Source organism: Lissotriton vulgaris, chromosome 10, assembly GCF_964263255.1.
Source record: "Lissotriton vulgaris chromosome 10, aLisVul1.2, whole genome shotgun sequence".
NCBI lineage: Eukaryota > Metazoa > Chordata > Amphibia > Caudata > Salamandridae > Lissotriton > Lissotriton vulgaris.
In genome coordinates this window covers 1,126,876,880-1,126,892,219 of record NC_141698.1, presented here as the reverse complement: position 1 = coordinate 1,126,892,219, position 15,340 = coordinate 1,126,876,880, and the positions used below count along the sequence as shown (strand labels likewise).

The 15,340-nt window shown below is 54.0% G+C and overlaps 1 protein-coding gene across 1 annotated transcript in view; it reads right to left on the bottom strand.

The window, feature by feature from the left end:
- Positions 1–15,340, bottom strand: part of LOC147689434 (exocyst complex component 1-like) — a 1,248,358-nt gene that overhangs the window by 343,142 nt on the left and 889,876 nt on the right. The gene's annotated exons all lie outside the window — the stretch shown is intronic.

Genomic DNA, 15,340 nt, shown 5'->3' with positions numbered 1-15,340 from the left:
ACATCACATCTTGGATCAGTTCATACTATTGTTTTAGTCTTACTGTTTTTGTATTGGATGTTTAGGTGCGTTCTAGTGCACGAGGGACTATTTTACCTCGCAAATCAGAGGTAAGCGGCCCATTGCGACAAATAATGGGTGCTGCAGAAAGTAAAGCACCTCCTTTTTGTATGCCATCCTTATTTTAGCTGTTTTTGCCTTCACTTTAGTACAACAGGTTTGATGTTTGTATGGCATGCACACACTGTACACCGATTGGTTTTACCAATCCTTGTCTGTTAGAACTGGGGGTCTCTAGTTGGCATGGTTTACACCTTTGTCCAAATAGCGACCCTTGCTTCTAGTCAGGGTAAGGGGGCTACACTCCTAAAATAACCCCTGCTCAACCTTGTGGTAGCTTGGCACACGCAGGAAGGCTTATCTCAGAGGCAGTGTGTAAAGCATTTGTCAACACATACAGTAATACAGTGAAAACACTATTGATGGACACCACACAGGTTTTTATAAAAATAAGTATTCTTTATATAGACTTAACACAAGACCCAAACGACAAAATTCCACAATACAGTACTAGGAAAATGACTTTTAAATGGTAAAAATAGGATAGGTTACTTACCTGTAATCCTAGTTCTCTTCCAGGGGTATCCTCATCAAAGTCATAAGCAAATGAATATTCCAGTGCATGGGCGGGAATATTCATGTGCTTGTGACTATTGATGAGGATCCCCTGGAAGAGAAGCTTCGTTCAAAGTTGATGGTAAATGCAACACGTTTCTCACAAAGTATCTTTGGATGTGTAACGCATGATAAACAAAAGGTTCACAGGGAGAGCGATGCATCAGTTCCTTGCTTCGGAGGAGGCGATGCGTCTGTTCCTCAATGCTTGCGCTAAGTAGGCGATGCGTCTGTTCCTTACCGGAGAAGACGTGATGCATCAATCTCGTATTGCGTTCCGGTTACGATGCGACAAGATGGTGCCTAGATGTGATGCGAAGATCCGATGTGATGCGACAAGATGCCGTCTTTGAAGCGGTACGACAACGTGAAGGTGAAGCGTGCACGCCCGATGCAGTGCAGCGACTCTGGAACTTCCGAGCCGCGACAGGCCCTGCGACACGCATCTCCGGTGATGCGACCCTTGCGGTGGCGACACGCTTCTCCGGTGATGCGACGACAAACAGCTGCGAAGGAGACACGCTTCTCTGGTGATGCAACGGTGACCTCTGTGGCGGTGACACTCTTCTCCAGTGATGAGACGGCAACAGCTGCGGCAGCGACACGCTTCTTCTTGTTGCGTCGCACTTCCAGCTCCCAACAATACGCAGGCTTCTGAAGACAGAATTCCCAGCAAGGAAATTTAATTCACAGGGAAGCTGGTGGTGAAGTCTTGTATCCCTAAGACTTCAGCAGGAGGCAAGCACACTTCAAACCCTTGGAGATTCTTCTTCAAGATGATGAAAATTCATTAAAAGTTCCTTCTCCTTTCCTTGGCAAATAAGTAACCACTGCAGGCCAACCCCAGAGAATAGCACAATGGCACAGGGGCAGTCAACTCCTTCAGCTTCTTATGGTTTCTTCTCCTTGGCAAAAGTTTGTCTTGATTCCCAGAAGTGATCTAAAGTCTTGGAGTCTGGGCCCCAATATTTATACTACTAATTTCTTTGTTCTCTGAAGGCAGAGAGTGTCTGTACCTGGCCAAATCCAGTTCTGTCCTCACTGGTGCAGCTTCCTGGCGGGAGGTGGAGACAGCATTGTTGAAAGCAGACCTGGCCTAGGTAGCTGAAAGGAAATCTCCTCCCCCTTCTCTCTATTCTATGAGGGCTCAGGGAAATAAAAGGAAATCTCCGCCCCCCCTCCCCATCTCTCTATTCAGACAAGGTCCTATTCAGCCCAGCCTTGACTCATCTGACTGCTGGAGCCCAAGCCCTCCTGTCACTCACAAACCAGACTTGCAATACACAACCTAGCAGAGGCAGGCTGGATGGTTAGGTACGAAAATACCTACTTTCTAAAAGTGGTATTTTCAAACACAGAAAGTAAAAATCACCTTCACTAAAAGATGTGTCTTGACATTCTGAGTTCAGGCATACTAAATTATTTTTTTCACCATGTTCCCTGGGTCAGTTAGGATTATAAAATGTTATAATCAAACTGCCCATTCTGGCCTATGGGGACAGGTAGCCTTGTAATAGTGAACGAAATTGGCTGTAATTCACTATCAGGACATGCCAAACACCATAGGGCATGTCCTACCTTTTACTTGCAATGCACCCTACCCTTGGGCCTACCTTAGGGGTGGCTAACATGTAGAAAAGGGAAGGTTTAGGGACTGGTAAGTGGGTGCACTTACTAAGTCGACATGGCAGTACAATAGACTGCACACAGGCTCTGCAATGGCAGGCCTGAGACACACTTTACAAGCTGCTTCTGTGGGTGGCCCAATCAGTGCTGCAAACCCACTAGCAGCACACAGGCTCTGCAATTGCAGGCCTGAGACACACTTTACAAGCTGCTTCTGTGGGTGGCCCAATCAGTGCTGCAAACCCACTAGCAGCATTTGATCTACAGGCCCTGGGCACACATGGTGCACTGTACTAGGACCTGACAAGTAAATCAAATAAGCCAATCATGGAGTCACTAATCCATTACAACAATTTACAATAAGGAGCACTTGCACTGTGGCACTGAATAGCAGTGGCACAGTGCCCAAAAGAATGTAAATCAGCAAAAACATATAAAAAAACAGAGAAGACAATAGTGAAAAATGGAAGGGAGACTCACGCCAATGGTACCAGGTCTAACATTGTCTTTTTTGGAAGAACTGCGAGAAAAGTTAAGAACAACTTACTAAGCGAACCTCTTCATACCTCCATTGATTCTGCAGAGCCCCCACGGCTGTACATCATGACTGCCCTCCAGCACATCATGACTGCCCTCCAGCACATCATGACTGCCCTCCAGTACATCATGACTGCCCTCCAGTACATCATGACTGCCCTCCAGTACATCATGACTGCCCTCCAGTACATCATGACTGCCCTCCAGTACATCATGACTGCCCTCCAGCACATCATGACTGCCCTCCAGTACAGCAGGTCTGCCCTCCAGTACAGCAGGTCTGCCCTCCAGTACATCATGACTGACCTCCAGTACAGCAGGTCTGCCCTCCAGTACATCATGACTGCACTCCAGTACATCATGACTGCCCTCCAGTACATCATGACTGCCCTCCAGTACAGCAGGCCCGCCCTCCAGTACATCATGACTGCCCTCCAGTACAGCAGGTCTGCCCTACAGTACAACAGGTCTCCCCTCCAGTACAGCAGGTCTGCCCTCCAGTACATCATGACTGCCTTCCAGCACATCATGACTGCCCGCCAGTACAGCAGGTCTGCCCTCCAGTACATCATGACTGCCCTCCAGTACATCATGACTGCCCTCCAGCACATCATGACTGCCCTTCAGTATATCATGACTGCCCTCCAGTACATCATGACTGCCCTCCTGCACATCATGACTGCCCTCCTGCACATCACGACTGCCCTCCAGTACATCATGACTGCCCTCCAGTACATCATGACTGCTCTCCAGTACAGCAGGTCTGCCCTCCAGTACATCATGACTGCCCTCCAGTACATCATGACTGCCCTCCAGCACATCATGACTGCCCTCCAGTACAGCAGGTCTGCCCTCCAGTACAGCAGGTCTGCCCTACAGTACAGCAGGTCTGCCCTACAGTACAGCAGGTCTGCCCTCCAGTACAGCAGGTCTACCCTCCAGCACATCATGACTGCCCTCCAGCACATCATGACTGCCCTCCAGTACATCATGACTGCCCTCCAGTACATCATGACTGCCCTCCAGTACATCATGACTGCCCTCCAGTACATCATGACTGCCCTCCAGTACAGCAGGTCTGCCCTCCAGTACAGCAGGTCTGCCCTCCATTACAGCAGGTCTGCCCTCCAGTATATCATGACTGCCCTCCAGTACAGCAGGTCTGCCCTCCAGTACAGCAGGTCTGCCCTCCAGTACAGCAGGTCTGCCCTCCAGCACATCATGACTGCCCTCCAGTACATCATGACTGCCCTCCAGTACATCATGACTGCCCTCCAGCACATCATGACTGCCCTCCAGCACATCATGACTGCCCTCCAGTACAGCAGGTCTGCCCTCCAGTACAGCAGGTCTGCCCTCCAGTACAGCAGGTCTGCCCTCCATTACAGCAGGTCTGCCCTCCAGTACAGCAGGTCTGCCCTCCAGTATATCATAACTGCCCTCCAGCACATCATGACTGCCCTCCAGTACATCATGACTGCCCTCCAGTACATCATGACTGCCCTCCAGTACATCATGACTGCCCTCCGGTACATCATGACTGCCCTCCAGCACATCATGACTGCACTCCAGTACAGCAGGTCTGCCCTGCAGTACAACAGGTCTGCCCTCCAGCACATCATGACTGCCCTCCAGTACATCATGACTGCCCTCCAGTACATCATGACTGCCCTCCAGCACATCATGACTGCCCTCCAGTACAGCAGGTCTGCCCTCCAGTACAGCAGGTCTGCCCTCCAGTATATCATGACTGCCCTCCAGTCCAGCAGGTCTGCCCTCCAGTACAGCAGGTCTGCCCTCCAGTATATCATGACTGCCCTCCAGCACATCATGACTGCCCTCCAGTACATCATGACTGCCCTCCAGTACATCATGACTGCCCTCCGGTACATCATGACTGCCCTCCAGCACATCATGACTGCCCTCCAGCACATCATGACTGCACTCCAGTACAGCAGGTCTGCCCTGCAGTACAACAGGTCTGCCCTCCAGCACATCATGACTGCCCTCCAGTACATCATGACTGCCCTCCAGTACATCATGACTGCCCTCCAGCACATCATGACTGCCCTCCAGTACAGCAGGTCTGCCCTCCAGTACAGCAGGTCTGCCCTCCAGTATATCATGACTGCCCTCCAGTACAGCAGGTCTGCCCTCCAGTACAGCAGGTCTGCCCTTCAGTATATCATGACTGCCCTCCAGCACATCATGACTGCCCTCCAGTACAGCAGGTCTGCCCTCCAGTACAGCAGGTCTGCCCTCCAGTACAGCAGGTCTGCCCTCCAGTACAGCAGGTCTGCCCTCCAGTATATCATGACTGCCCTCCAGTACAGCAGGTCTGCCCTCCAGTACAGCAGGTCTGCCCTCCAGTACATCATGACTGCCCTCCAGTACATCATGACTGCCCTCCAGTAGAGAAGGTCTGCCCTGCAGTACAGCAGGTCTGCCCTCCAGCACATCATGACTGCCCTCCAGTACATCATGACTGCCCTCCAGTACATCATGACTGCCCTCCAGCACATCATGACTGCCCTCCAGTACAGCAGGTCTGCCCTCCAGTACAGCAGGTCTGCCCTCCAGCACATCATGACTGCCCTCCAGCACATCATGACTGCCCTCCAGCACATCATGACTGCCCTCCAGCACATCATGACTGCCCTCCAGCACATCATGACTGCCCTCCAGCACATCATGACTGCCCTCCAGTACAGCAGGTCTGCCCTCCAGTACAGCAGGTCTGCCCTCCAGTATATCATGACTGCCCTCCAGTACAGCAGGTCTGCCCTTCAGTATATCATGACTGCCCTCCAGCACATCATGACTGCCCTCCAGTACATCATGACTGCCCTCCAGCACATCATGACTGCCCTCCAGTACAGCAGGTCTGCCCTCCAGTACAGCAGGTCTGCCCTCCAGTACAGCAGGTCTGCCCTTCAGTATATCATGACTGCCCTCCAGCACATCATGACTGCCCTCCAGCACATCATGACTGCCCTCCAGCACATCATGACTGCCCTCCAGTACATCATGACTGCCCTCCAGCACATCATGACTGCCCTCCAGTACAGCAGGTCTGCCCTCCAGTACAGCAGGTCTGCCCTCCAGTACAGCAGGTCTGCCCTCCAGTATATCATGACTGCCCTCCAGTACAGCAGGTCTGCCCTCCAGTACAGCAGGTCTGCCCTCCAGTACATCATGACTGCCCTCCAGTACATCATGACTGCCCTCCAGTACAGCAGGTCTGCCCTCCAGTACAGCAGGTCTGCTCTCCAGAAAGACTCTATTTGAAATAATGGCGGGCACCAGCCTGCAGGGGGGCGCCCTTCTAGTGGCAGGATTAGGACCAGTCAGTTGCAGGCACTCGAAGATGTCATGACTTCTAACAAGAACAGCTTACCTGCACCATCGACAGGCAGCACACAATGAGATTTGTCGCAGATTCCGGTCACTACCTTCTCCTGGTTTAACTGTAGAGTTTTGTCATTAGTCAATACAATTTCAGAAGTTTTTTGCCGTTTTCAAGCACATTTACAGGGGTCGAATATTTTTGTAATGTGAGCATTTTGTACCCAGTCAACTGAAATAGTAATTGGTGTTGAATAATTTGGAATTCCTGCCACAAAAGGCCTATTTCTGTCATCGTTTAACTGTTAAGTGCAGAGAAAGACCTTTTCACAAAGAAACCTGCTCCAAACATGTGGCATGCCCTGAGCATCTGTGGCTCCAGGTATATATCCTGCTTGTGCCAGGTTTGTTTCTGTGAAACTAGCAGATGCCATGGGGTGGAGGCGACAGGTTTACAGATGAGCAGTCACTGTATATGGGCTCTGTGCATGGGCATTGAAGACGACACATGTACCTGATTTCTGCTGCCTCTAAATCCTGCTTAATTTCAGTTTCTAGAAACTGTTAAACAAGCATTAGGCAAAGCCAATAGGTCTCGCCCTTGCGAAGTACTGACATTGCCAAAGCCTTGCGCGCATTCCCAGTTCTGTGCAGCATGGCTAAATAAGAAAAAAAAGACTGCTGCATCATTGTGTAGGTGTGTGCACCACGCCTGCACGCACTATGCATGTGTGCGCCTACAAAATGACATGGACGCCTTTTTTCTTTTTATTTGCAAATAAAAAGCAAAAAAACTTGAGAAAGTGTGTTTTTTTGGAAAGCGGCGGGAGAAAGCAACACGGGAAGGAGAAGTACAGAAGCATTACATGGAAGAGCGGGTGGCCGAAGCAACATTGATAGGGTGCGTGCGTAGAACCAACATGGGGGGGGGGCTGGTTGGGGCTTAACCAACACAGAGGGTTGGCACAGGTGTCATGGGGAGCAACAAAGAGAGCGTAGCCGAACGAAGTGGTGAGTGGGGACCAATGTGGAGCCTAGAGAGTGGGGAGAAAAGCAACCAGGCGAGAGAGAAAGAGCAACATGGAGCTGGAAGGGAGGAAAAACAGATGGGCAAGAAAGCAGCAGCGGGCGAGGACGAGGGTGAGCACATCATAGTGGTGGCAGGGGAGAACCTCACAGGAGAGAGAGAGCAGCGCGCAGAGGTGAAGAGAAGCACACCTAGCAGACAGATAGAAAACACATGCACTCTTGCCGGGTGCATAAACACAAAGAAAAAAATGGCTTTTTCAAAAGCGGGCAGTGTAGGTCACAGTAATGTGTTCATGTTCCAGGGGAAGGACAAACACACGAAGAGGAAGGAAATCTATTATATGCTAAGGAATAAGAAACAAGTTATAGAGAGTAACAATTAATGCAACCAATGGTAAGCAAAGGATAGGCACTAAGCCCATGGTGAGCTAAGAATACGTCTTGCAACAGACATGCACTGCCTAGTAGACAAGACCTAAATATGGAGAGGAGGAGGAAAGCAATGTGAGCCTGCAAGAGGAACATGTGAAATATGTCTGGAATGGAAGGATACAGAAGTCCCGAGGCATCAATCACATGGATCCTGTCTGAATCATATTAAGCTAAGTGAATTTAGGATGTGTAAGCTCATCGAACCAAAGAGCTACTCTGCTATCTGAAACACAGCAGTTGCTTCGGAGCTCTAACCAAGGACACTGCTGGGTACTCACCTAACACATACTTGGCAACATTCTGTGAACAGAGAGAGATAAGATTTTTCAGGTATCAAAAACACTGAAAAGCAAACTGATTCTGCACTACCTTTGACTCAATAATCCTATCAGATATAAATAAAGGCCAAATGTACCTGGGGCGTACAGTGGTGAGGACTTACACAAATGGGACCGTACTGGGGACGTACTCTGACGGAGCCGTACACTGGTCGGGCCGTACACTGATGGGGCCGTACCCTGATGGGGCCGTACACTGACTGGGCCCTACACTGATGGGGTCATACACGAAAAGGGAGGTAGACTGATGGGGCTATTCACTGATGGGGCCGTACACTGATGGGGCCGTACACTGATGGGGCTATTCACTGATGGGGCCGTACACTGATGGGGCCGTACACTGATGGGGCTATTCACTGATGGGGCCGTACACTGATGGGGCCGTACACTGATGGAGCCGTACACTGATGGGGCCGTACACTGATGGGCCGTACACTGATGGGCCGTACACTGATGGGGTCGTACACTGATGGGGCCGTACACTGATGGGGCCGTACACTGATGGGGCCATACAAAGATGGGGCCATACACTGATGGGGCCATACACTCATGGGGTCGTACCCTGATGGGGCCGTACACTGATGGGGCCGTACACTGATGGGGCCGTACACTGATGGGGCTGTACACTGATGGGGCCATACAAAGATGGGGCCATACACTGATGGGGCCATACACTCATGGGGTCGTACACTGATGGGGCCGTACACTGATGGGGCCGTACACTGATGGGGCCATACACTGATGGGGCCATACACTGATGGGGCCATACACTGATGGGGCCGTACACTGATGGGGCCGTACACTGATGGGGCCGTACACTGATGGGGCCATACACTGATGGGGCCATACACTGATGGGGCCATACACTGATGGGGCCATACACTGATGGGGCCGTACACTGATGGGGCCATACACTGATGGGGCCATACACTGATGGGGCCGTACACTGATGGGGCCGTACACTGATGGGGCCATACACTGATGGGGCCGTACACTGATGGGGCCGTACACTGATGGGACCGTACACTGATGGGGCCGTACACTGATGGGGCAGTACACTGATGGGGCCGTACACTGATGGGGCCGTACACTGATGGGGCCGTACACTGATGGGGCCGTACACTGATGGGGCCGTACACTGATGGGGCCGTACACTGATGGGGCCGTACACTGATGGGGCCGTACACTGATGGGGCCGCACACTGATGGGGTCATACACGAAAAGGGAGGTAGACTGATGGGGCTATTCACTGATGGGGCCGTACACTGATGGGGCCGTACACTGACTGGGCCCTACACTGATGGGGTCATACACGAAAAGGGAGGTAGACTGATGGGGCTATTCACTGATGGGGCCGTACACTGATGGGGCCGTACACTGATGGGGCCGTACACTGATGGGGCTATTCACTGATGGGGCCGTACACTGATGGGGCCGTACACTGATGGGGCCGTACACTGATGGGGCTATTCACTGATGGGGCCGTACCCTGATGGGGCCGTACCCTGATGGGGCCGTACACTGACTGGGCCCTACACTGATGGGGTCATACACGAAAAGGGAGGTAGACTGATGGGGCTATTCACTGATGGGGCCGTACACTGATGGGGCCGTACACTGATGGGGCCGTACACTGATGGGGCTATTCACTGATGGGGCCGTACACTGATGGGGCCGTACACTGATGGGGCCGTACACTGATGGGGCTATTCACTGATGGGGCCGTACCCTGATGGGGCCGTACCCTGATGGGGCCGTACACTGACTGGGCCCTACACTGATGGGGTCATACACGAAAAGGGAGGTAGACTGATGGGGCTATTCACTGATGGGGCCGTACACTGATGGGGCCGTACACTGATGGGGCCGTACACTGATGGGGCCATACACTGATGGGGCTATTCACTGATGGGGCCGTACACTGATGGGGCCGTACACTGATGGGGCCATACACTGATGGGGCCGTACACTGATGGGGCCGTAAACTGATGGGGCCGTACACTGATGGGGCCGTACACTGATGGGGCTATTCACTGATGGGGCCGTACACTGATGGGGCCGTACACTGATGGGCCGCACACTGATGGGGCCGTACACTGATGGGGCCGTACACTGATGGTGCCGTACACTGATGGGGCCATACAAAGATGGGCCCATACACTGATGGGGCCATACACTGATGGAGCCGTACACTGATGGGGCCATACAAAGATGGGGCCATACACTGATGGGGCCATACACTGATGGGGCCATACAAAGATGGGGCCATACACTGATGGGGCCGTACACTCATGGGGTCGTACACTGATGGGGCCGTACACTGATGGGGCCGTACACTGATGGGGCCATACAAAGATTGGGCCATACAAAGATGGGGCCATACACTGATGGGGCCATACACTGATGGGGCCATACACTCATGGGGTCGTACACTGATGGGGCCGTACACTGATGGGGCCGTACACTGATGGGGCCGTACACTGATGGGGCCGTACACTGATGGGGCCATACAAAGATGGGCCCATACACTGATGGGGCCATACACTGATGGGGCCGTACACTGATGGAGCCGTACACTGATGGGGCCATACAAAGATGGGGCCATACACTGATGGGGCCATACACTCATGGGGTCGTACACTGATGGGGCCGTACACTGATGGGGCCGTACACTGATGGGGCCGTACACTGATGGAGCCGTACACTGATGGGGCCATAAAAAGATGGGGCCATACACTGATGGGGCCATACACTCATGGGGTCGTACACTGATGGGGCCGTAAACTGATGGGGCCGTACACTGATGGGGCCGTACACTGATGGGGCCATACAAAGATGGGCCCATACACTGATGGGGCCGTACACTGATGGGGCCATACAAAGATGGGCCCATACACTGATGGGGCCGTACACTCATGGGGTCGTACACTGATGGGGCCGTACACTGATGGGGCCATACACTGATGGGGCCGTACACTGATGGGGCCATACACTGATGGGGCCGTACACTGATGGGGCCGTACACTGATGGGGCCGTACACTGATGGGGCCGTACACTGATGGGGCCGTACACTGATGGGGCCGCACACTGATGGGGTCATACACGAAAAGGGAGGTAGACTGATGGGGCTATTCACTGATGGGGCCGTACACTGATGGGGCCGTACACTGACTGGGCCCTACACTGATGGGGTCATACACGAAAAGGGAGGTAGACTGATGGGGCTATTCACTGATGGGGCCGTACACTGATGGGGCCGTACACTGATGGGGCCGTACACTGATGGGGCTATTCACTGATGGGGCCGTACACTGATGGGGCCGTACACTGATGGGGCCGTACACTGATGGGGCTATTCACTGATGGGGCCGTACCCTGATGGGGCCGTACACTGACTGGGCCCTACACTGATGGGGTCATACACGAAAAAGGAGGTAGACTGATGGGGCTATTCACTGATGGGGCCGTACACTGATGGGGCCGTACACTGATGGGGCCGTACACTGATGGGGCCGTACACTGATGGGGCTATTCACTGATGGGGCCGTACACTGATGGGGCCGTACACTGATGGGGCCATACACTGATGGGGCCGTACACTGATGGGGCCGTAAACTGATGGGGCCGTACACTGATGGGGCCGTACACTGATGGGGCTATTCACTGATGGGGCCGTACACTGATGGGGCCGTACACTGATGGGCTGCACACTGATGGGGCCGTACACTGATGGGGCCGTACACTGATGGTGCCGTACACTGATGGGGCCATACAAAGATGGGCCCATACACTGATGGGGCCATACACTGATGGAGCCGTACACTGATGGGGCCATACAAAGATGGGGCCATACACTGATGGGGCCATACACTGATGGGGCCATACAAAGATGGGGCCATACACTGATGGGGCCGTACACTCATGGGGTCGTACACTGATGGGGCCGTACACTGATGGGGCCGTACACTGATGGGGCCATACAAAGATTGGGCCATACAAAGATGGGGCCATACACTGATGGGGCCATTCACTGATGGGGCCATACACTCATGGGGTCGTACACTGATGGGGCCGTACACTGATGGGGCCGTACACTGATGGGGCCGTACACTGATGGGGCCGTACACTGATGGGGCCGTACAAAGATGGGCCCATACACTGATGGGGCCATACACTGATGGGGCCGTACACTGATGGAGCCGTACACTGATGGAGCCGTACACTGATGGGGCCATACACTGATGGGGCCATACACTCATGGGGTCGTACACTGATGGGGCCGTACACTGATGGGGCCGTACACTGATGGGGCCGTACACTGATGGGGCCGTACACTGATGGAGCCGTACACTGATGGGGCCATAAAAAGATGGGGCCATACACTGATGGGGCCATACACTCATGGGGTCGTACACTGATGGGGCCGTAAACTGATGGGGCCGTACACTGATGGGGCCGTACACTGATGGGGCCATACAAAGATGGGCCCATACACTGATGGGGCCGTACAAAGATGGGCCCATACACTGATGGGGCCGTACACTCATGGGGTCGTACACTGATGGGGCCGTACACTGATGGGGCCATACACTGATGGGGCCGTACACTGATGGGGCCGTACACTGATGGGGCCGTACACTGATGGGGCCATACAAAGATGGGCCCATACACTGATGGGGCCATACACTCATGGGGTCGTACACTGATGGGGCCGTACACTGATGGGGCCATACACTGATGGGGCCATACACTCATGGGGTCGTACACTGAAGGGGCCGTACACTGATGGGGCCGTACACTGATGGGGCCGTACACTGATGGGGCCATACAAAGATGGGCCCATACACTGATGGGGCCATACACTCATGGGGTCGTACACTGATGGGGCCGTACACTGATAGGGCCATACACTGATGGGGCCGTACACTGATGGGGCCATACAAAGATGGGGCCATACACTGATGGGGCCATACACTCATGGGGTCGTACCCTGATGGGGCCGTACACTGATGGGGCCGTACACTGATGGGGCCGTACACTGATGGGGCCGTACACTGATGGGGCCATACAAAGATGGGGCCATACACTGATGGGGCCGTACACTCATGGGGTCGTACACTGATGGGGCCATACACTCATGGGGTCGTACACTGATGGGGCCATACACTGATGGGGCCATACACTGATGGGGCCATACACTGATGGGGCCATACACTGATGGGGCCGTACACTGATGGGGCCGTACACTGATGGGGCCGTACACTGATGGGGCCGTACACTGATGGGGCCGTACACTGATGGGGCCATACACTGATGGGGCCATACACTGATGGGGCCATACACTGATGGGGCCGTACACTGATGGGGCCGTACACTGATGGGGCCGTACACTGATGGGGCCGTACACTGATGGGGCCGTACACTGATGGGGCCGTACACTGATGGGGCCATACAAAGATGGGGCCATACACTGATGGGGCCGTACACTCATGGGGTCGTACACTGATGGGGCCATACACTCATGGGGTCGTACACTGATGGGGCCATACACTGATGGGGCCATACACTGATGGGGCCATACAAAGATGGGGCCATACACTGATGGGGCCGTACACTCATGGGGTCGTACACTGATGGGGCCGTACACTGATGGGGCCGTACACTGATGGGGCCATACAAAGATTGGGCCATACAAAGATGGGGCCATACACTGATGGGGCCATTCACTGATGGGGCCATACACTCATGGGGTCGTACACTGATGGGGCCGTACACTGATGGGGCCGTACACTGATGGGGCCGTACACTGATGGGGCCGTACACTGATGGGGCCGTACAAAGATGGGCCCATACACTGATGGGGCCATACACTGATGGGGCCGTACACTGATGGAGCCGTACACTGATGGAGCCGTACACTGATGGGGCCATACACTGATGGGGCCATACACTCATGGGGTCGTACACTGATGGGGCCGTACACTGATGGGGCCGTACACTGATGGGGCCGTACACTGATGGGGCCGTACACTGATGGAGCCGTACACTGATGGGGCCATAAAAAGATGGGGCCATACACTGATGGGGCCATACACTCATGGGGTCGTACACTGATGGGGCCGTAAACTGATGGGGCCGTACACTGATGGGGCCGTACACTGATGGGGCCATACAAAGATGGGCCCATACACTGATGGGGCCGTACAAAGATGGGCCCATACACTGATGGGGCCGTACACTCATGGGGTCGTACACTGATGGGGCCGTACACTGATGGGGCCATACACTGATGGGGCCGTACACTGATGGGGCCGTACACTGATGGGGCCGTACACTGATGGGGCCATACAAAGATGGGCCCATACACTGATGGGGCCATACACTCATGGGGTCGTACACTGATGGGGCCGTACACTGATGGGGCCATACACTGATGGGGCCATACACTCATGGGGTCGTACACTGAAGGGGCCGTACACTGATGGGGCCGTACACTGATGGGGCCGTACACTGATGGGGCCATACAAAGATGGGCCCATACACTGATGGGGCCATACACTCATGGGGTCGTACACTGATGGGGCCGTACACTGATAGGGCCATACACTGATGGGGCCGTACACTGATGGGGCCATACAAAGATGGGGCCATACACTGATGGGGCCATACACTCATGGGGTCGTACCCTGATGGGGCCGTACACTGATGGGGCCGTACACTGATGGGGCCGTACACTGATGGGGCCGTACACTGATGGGGCCATACAAAGATGGGGCCATACACTGATGGGGCCGTACACTCATGGGGTCGTACACTGATGGGGCCATACACTCATGGGGTCGTACACTGATGGGGCCATACACTGATGGGGCCATACACTGATGGGGCCATACACTGATGGGGCCATACACTGATGGGGCCGTACACTGATGGGGCCGTACACTGATGGGGCCGTACACTGATGGGGCCGTACACTGATGGGGCCGTACACTGATGGGGCCGTACACTGATGGGGCCATACACTGATGGGGCCGTACACTGATGGGGCCGTACACTGATGGGGCCGTACACTGATGGGGCCGTACACTGATGGGGCCGTACACTGATGGGGCCGTACACTGATGGGGCCGTACACTGATGGGGCCGTACACTGATGGGGCCGTACACTGATGGGGCCGTACACTGATGGGGCCGTACACTGATGGGGCCGTACACTGATGGGGCCGTACACTGATGGGGCCGTACACTGATGGGGCCGTACACTGATGGGGCCGTACACTGATGGGGCCGTACACGAAAAGGGAGGTAGACTGAAGGGGCTATTCACTGATGGGGCCGTACACTGATGGGGCCGTA